Genomic DNA, 6,878 nt, shown 5'->3' on the forward strand with positions numbered 1-6,878 from the left:
GGGAGCCCGATGTGGGACTCGATGTGGGGACTCGATGTGGAACTCGATCCCAGGTCTCCAGGATCATGCCCTGGGCGGAAGGCGGCATTAAACCGCTAAGCCACCGGGGCTGCTCCCCTCTGCCTAAGTTGATGAATTGTTTCTGCCAAGTGCTCCCTGACACTTCCAGGATCAGTGACAAAAGAGTTTTTATAGCCCGAGTTGAAGGTGAACCCAGAGGACCCACAGACTGCTTGCAAAAGCAAGGCTGGAAGTGGGTTTGGGTAATCTCCAGCACATCCACCAGACGGCAGCAGACACTGCCTAAAGGCAGGGTGAGCAAGCCCCCAGGGATCCTGAAAGCATTGCATTCCAAAGCATTTCTGGGGTGCCGAGGGCTGAGAGTCCTTAGCTTCCTTCCCTGAAAGCTTGGCAGTGGACTCTTCACACGCTCTCCTGCTCCAGAATCGCCTTCCCTCAGCAATGTCCTGGCTGCCTTAACCACCCCCCACCTCCCGTCCCCACCCCCCACACCTGTCATGGCGCCCCACCTGCTCAGAGTAAACGTGGGAGTCCTCACAGGGCCTAAGAGCTGGCTCACTGCTGCTCTGACCTCCTCTGCTGCTGTTCACTCACTCCAGCCCCACCGTGCTAATGGAGGCCTTGGAGGCCAGCTAACCCAGGGCCTTGTGCTTCTCTGTTCCCAGTCTGCAGGACTCTTCCTCTACATGTCTCAGCCTCCCCTTCCCTAAACGCCTTCAAATCTCTGCTCCACCAGTCCCCCCCTGAGGCACATCTCATGTGGTAGACTCAGAACTGCACTAGTCGAACCCGCTTTCCAGAAAGACCTGCAGGAAGAGCTATCATGAGACAACCTCCAGCTCTCAGATCTGCCAGGGTCCACCTGGGCTGCACGGAGTCTCCCCTGAGTCACAGTCTTCCTGGGCAGGGCGGGCCATGGTGGCTTGGTCCTTCCCACCCTAGGTAGGACACTCCACCAGACCATACTCGCTTCAGAACTCCCCACCGTGGCTTTGTTGCACTTGTACCAGTGCAGCTCTCCCTCTGCCCAACCCTGCTTCCTCTGCCTTCCCTTGATGGGCTTACCCAAGGCCCTCTTCATTAGAATGTAGGCTGGTGGTTAAGGGGCAGGGATTTCATCTCCTTATTAATCAAAGACCTAGGAGGGTGGGGTGATACAGTGGGTGCTAAATAAGAGTGATGAATGAATGAATGGAACAAGCACCTGTAGTTGGTTTGTATAGCTGGAAGAGGTGCTTTCTAGAAGGTTGCAAAAGATAAGAGGGGTGCATTCTTAGCCTGGCTTCCCTTAAAGCTCAGCTGAGATGAAGTTACTTACTGGGAAGGGTGCTTGGAGCAGGGAGAGACAGAAGTGGGGGATCCCGGGCAGGGCTGTGTTGTCAAGGTGCAGGAGTCCACTGGGAAAAGCATGCAGAGTGCCTGCCCCACCCAGAAATGTATACCTGCGGGACAGGGGACTGGAACCTTCTTCTGTTGGTTTTCATCCCCACAGGTTGAGGGCCATCCGGGGAGCGCGCATTGCCAGCACCCTTGAGCTCTCTGTGGAGCCTGTCCTTCCTGAAATTGGAGGAGCCTCGGGCATGTGAGACTCTGCTTGGGGTGAGAGGCTGAGCACACAGAGCGAGTCAAAGCTGTGTGGAGGGGCATCTGTGAGGTGCTGTGCCCTCTGGGGTGAAGGTGGGGGGGTCTCAGGGGCCATGCTGGCCAGGAGGTGAGAGTGATGCCCTCAGGGTGTAGCTTAGGAGGGCACAGTAGCTGCATTAGAGTGGGGAGGGCAGGAGGCCAGCAGCAGCTGAACCAGGCTTGGCAGTGAGGATCAGGGGAGGAGAAATCTTAAAATGCCATGCAGGCTAGAGGATTGACAAGAAGGGAGCAGGGGAAAGGGCTGAGGTGAGCGGGAGATATCGAGGGCAACACGGGAGCGGGGCACCAGGATGAGTTTCAGCTGAAGATGCCTGAGGCCCTAGGGGCCATGGAGGTGGGCATGTCCAGCAGCCCCCATGGGAACCTGGGGCCCAGTCAGTGGTCTGGGTCAGAGACTAAGTGGAGGATCACCACTCTTCTGGCTGGAGTGAGGAGGGGCCATCTCTCTGGGCCTCCCCCCGGGGTCTTCTCTAAAATCCCAGAGTCTCTAAGGCTTCCTTTAGTTCCAGATGGCTGGTTGAGCTCTGGCTGATATGACTCCCATACCCAGGCAAGGCAGGGCCTCTCCTTGCCCCCTCGGGGATTCTCCTTGTTACCTCCAGGAGTGAATAGATACCCAGGGGCCCCAGCCCCTGCCTGCCCAGTTAGCTGCCCTGCCCGGCTCTGGAGTGGAGGGAGAACAGAAGCCCTTGTCAGGCCGCTCACTACCAAGCTCGGACAGTGTGTGTTTGGTCTGGGCTGCTACCTCTGAGGCTTCCTGAGGCCAAAAGAAAGACAAGTCATTATTTAAAATCTCAAGTGCCAGGGCACCTGGGTGGCTCAGAGGTTGAGCATCTGCCTTTGGCTCAGCTTGTGATCCTGGGGGCCTGGGATGGAGTTCCCCCATCAGGCTCCCCACAGGGAGCTTGCTTCTCCCTCTGCCTGTGTCTCTGCCTCTTTCTGTGTGTCTCTCATGAATAAATAAATAAAATCTTCAAAAAATTAAAAAAAGGGCCACCTGGATCCCCAGGAATTGTGTGGATGAGCAGGACTAGGTTGGAATGAGACCTTGCAACAGCACAGTGCGTGGGCCCTGCGGGAGCCGGGCAGTGAGAAGTCTAGGCCACAGGCACAGGTGCCAGGGGAGCAGGTGGAGCTTGCGGCTGCCAAGGACCATGAAGAATACGATGTCTGGTATTACTTCTTCAGCCCAGGTGTGATGTCATCGTGCCACCCCTCCAGGACCTTGATGTGACTGGCTCTATCTGCAGAGTCTCCTATGAAGGGAGTTTGGGGAATTTAGAAGCAGAGTCTGCAGCTCCAGCCTGCGGGCACCTGCCCCTTGCGGGAAGATGTTTCTCCTGGGAGCTGGCAGGAGAGGGAGCACAGAGCTCTTGGCCACACAGGTCAGGACTGGAGTTTCCATCCTGCTGAATGAAAAAGAGGGGAGAGGAAGGAGGATGGCACTGGTTTGAATGCCATAGCTTTCATTCTTCTTACCAAGTGTTAGTAGTCATTCTGAATAAGCGTTTCTTCATTTGCTGTATGTCCTTAGGTCCATCTCCAGAGACTTTAAATGTCTGTGTTTCTTTTTATCATTGTCAGCAGTTGGACGGAGAAGGGGGACGCAGAGGTCCTCACGTTGTCATGCCAGGTGTAGACCACCAGTGGGCTGTTAAAAGTATTAGTACTTTGCATGAATGTTACAAGATGTTACATCACCAGGTGACTGTCACTGGTATTTTCTGCAGCTCTTGCCTATAAGAAGAGCAGAAACTAGGAGGGGCAGCATGCCCATACTTCTGTTCCTGCCCCCAGTTACCTGTGGCTGCGGCTAAGCTCTAGGTGGGTGAGGCTAAGGCGGCAGCTCCCTTAGTCTACCTAGGTCCCACTCATGGGAGGGAGGCTGTAGCTTGGGTACAGGATCACTGAGGATATTGGGCCCCTGTCGTCCTGGCTCCTAAAGTGCAGGTGAGGCAGCAAGAACGGATGCTATTTGCCTCCTCTACTATGTGACCAGTTCCTGAAGTGGGAGGTCACTCAGAGAGAGATGTGCCCTGTCCCTGCCATCATCCTGAGCCAGGGCTCTCAGAGACTTTGCCTGGGGTGAGGGGAAGGCAGGGAGCTCCAAATCTTTTCCTAGAGGAATTGACTCAGTTGGCAGCAGAGGGTAGAGAAGTTCTAGCCTAGGGGTAATGCAGTTTGTGGTGAAAGGCAATTATGGGAGATTCGTGCAAGCTAAATGGTAGATTGGCTAGTTTACCATCCAGAACCACAGAGAGGTATCGCTCAGAAGAGCTATGCTGGGGTCAGAACAAATCTCAAACAGGGACCATAAGAGATATTCCTTCAAAGGAGCCCCACCTAACTGGATCAGTCTATGGAACTTCATGCCCCGGGGGATTGTTGAAAACTACAGGGTGGGTGAAATAGGTGATGGGGACTAAGGAGTGCACTTGTGATGAGCACTGGGTGGTGTGTATGGTTGTGTTCTTTTTTTTTTTTTTTTTTTTTAAGTAATCTCTACACCCAATGTGGGGCTCAAATTCAACCCCGAGATCAAGAGCCTCATGCTCTTCTAACTGAGCCAGCCAGGCACCCCTTATGTACAGAATTGTTGAATCACTGTATTGTATACCTGAAACTAATACAACACCTTATGTTAGCTAACTGGAATGTAAATAAAAATTATAAAAAATAATAAAGAAAACAGTAAAGCAATCAGCCAGCAAGTGCCGAAACTAGTGGTGCTTAGGCTGGACGCTGCAGGGAAAAAGTGAGAGGAGAACTCTGCTGGAAGTGAGGTGGAGAACAAAGATGAAAGAAATGTAGAAAAAAAATTAAATTTCCTTACAACTTGCAGCCGGTTGACAAGTCCTTGAAACAGGCAGAGTGACCTTCCCCAAGGAGCTCAGCTGCTTTGATGTTGATACTTTGCTAGAAGCAAAAGGCAACCTTAGTTTGACATTAGTCCGACCCCCAGGATCCTGTAAGGCTTTAACATATAAAAATCCCTTTGGAAACTTCCATTATCCCTACCTGCCAGATATATTCCACCCCCCTCCCCCAGATATACTATCCCAATCATCCCCCGAGCATATGGCCCCTGACATGCCTATGAAGGGTCTTATGACTAAGGTTTTACTGGATGGTAGTAAGTGACCTTAACAGCAGTTAGCCCCTCAAAATCCTGGAAACCTTGCTTCCAAATTCCTTAGAGATTTATGCTCTCCCTAACTCCCTCCCAACTTGAAAATATAATCAATTGCTCCTCACCACCCCAGGGCAGCTCTTTCTGTCCACAGGCCATCTCCGTGCTTTAATAAAACCACCTTTTTGGCATCAAAGACATCTTGAGAATTTTTTCCTGGCTGTTCGCTCCCAGACCCTAGCATCACATCAGGAATGATTGCCCTGCCTGGATGATCCAGTGGCCCAAGGCTGGGGTGGACACGTAGGAGTACATACATACGTAACTCTATGCTTACCTTTTGGTGAGACTGTCAAACAGTTTTCCAGGGTGGCTGTACAATTTTATGGCCCCACCCCAGTATTTGAAGGTGGTTATTTCTCCTCATCCATCCCAATTTTCGTTTTCCTTTATTTTATTTTATTTTATTTTTTATTTTATTTTATTTTTCAGAAAACTTTTTTCAACTTGTTTTATTTACAATGCCAACTTTTAAAAGGTCATTAAACTAAAGTTAACCAGACAATGAACTTAGGCAGAAATCGCTTTACAAAGAGAGGGAAAGTCCAAAATGCCACCTTCTACAGAGAACCCACAGTTCAGTTTATTAAGAGCAAAGAAAAAAAAAAAAACTTTCGATCATACTAGAAGAAACTCAGCCATAAGTTTGGAATCTGTACTCAAACTACACATGCAAGGAGGACAGTACTGCTAAAACAACTGATTTGCTGCTGCATTTGTCTACTGTTTGTCTAATATTAACAATTATAAACAGAGCAGTGCAACTAGTATTTGGAACAATCCTTACAGTGTTACAGTGTCAGGCATAACATCTCACTTCTCTTCACACCACTGGTTCTCTTTGGGTACCTGGGCTTCCTCTTCTTCAGTAAAGTAATTTTTGATATTGAAGGTCTTCCGATCTCCTCAGGAGTTTTCCCCCTTGATCATATTGGCAACAGTCTCACATGTAACATCAAGCAAACCTTTGATGTCTAAGTAGTTCGCAGCCAGAATAAGTTCAAAAAGTGTTCCTTGGTCAACTTTCAGGAATTCTTGGTCCCAAACAGGAATATCATCTGTCCGCTTTTCTTTGTTCTCATCGTCCTCAGGAGAAGGGGGGGTCATCCTTGTGGTGGGTGCACCACTGAATGACCTTATTTAATATTGCTGCGTTAACATTTGGTAGAGGAACTGGGTCATCATCTCCTTCATCATCCATTCCCAAATCTTCCAACATGGTCTTGATAGTCACAGACTGGCAATTTCAACATCAACTTCAAATATCTCTTCATCAGAACTCTGCAACTTAATTGAAGGCATGGTGCTCAGTCTCAAGCCCACTGCGGGCTGGAGGCTGACAAGTGGAGCAGCCTCGTCGACCAGAGAAGAAAGGCGGAGAACAAGGCTTCTACCTCCTTTTTTTTTTTAATAGCCAACCTAGTAGATGTGAAATGGTGTCTCGTTATGATTTCTAATTATATTTCTCTAATGATTAATGATCTTAAGCATCTTTTCATGTGCTTATTGCCCATTTGTATATGTTCCTTGGAAAATGTCTATTCAGATCTTTGCTCCTTTTTTATTATTTTTTTAAAAATTTTATTTATTCCAGAGAGAAAAGAGGGTGGGAGGAGCAGGGTGAGAGGGATAAGCACACTCCACTCTGAGTGCAGAGCTTGATACGGGACTTGATCCCACAACCCTGAGATCATCACCTGAGCTGAAACCAAGAGTCAGATACTTAACTGAAAGAGCCAGCCATGTGGCCCTTTGCCCTTTTAAATAAATAATAAAATAGGGGAGCCTGGGTGGCTCAGCGGTTTAGCGCTGCCTTTGGCCCGGGGCATGATCCTGAAGTCCCAGGATCGAATCCCGTATCGGGCTCCCTGTGTGGAGCCTGCTTCTCTCTCTGCCTGTGTCTCTGCCTCTCTCTCTCTGTCTTGAATGAATGAATGAATAAGTAAAATCTTAAATAAATAAATAAATAAATAAACTTTACAGTTTAGTCTTAGGTTGATGTCAAAACTGAATGGAAAGTACA

At 49.4% G+C, this 6,878-nt stretch overlaps 1 pseudogene; it reads right to left on the minus strand.

The window, feature by feature from the left end:
• Positions 1-5,517: 5,517 nt before the first annotated feature.
• LOC121495731 lies at positions 5,518-6,157 on the minus strand (annotated as a pseudogene).
• Positions 6,158-6,878: the final 721 nt, after the last annotated feature.

The sequence above is a fragment of the Vulpes lagopus genome, chromosome 7, assembly GCF_018345385.1.
Source record: "Vulpes lagopus strain Blue_001 chromosome 7, ASM1834538v1, whole genome shotgun sequence".
Classification (NCBI taxonomy): Eukaryota; Metazoa; Chordata; class Mammalia; order Carnivora; family Canidae; genus Vulpes; species Vulpes lagopus.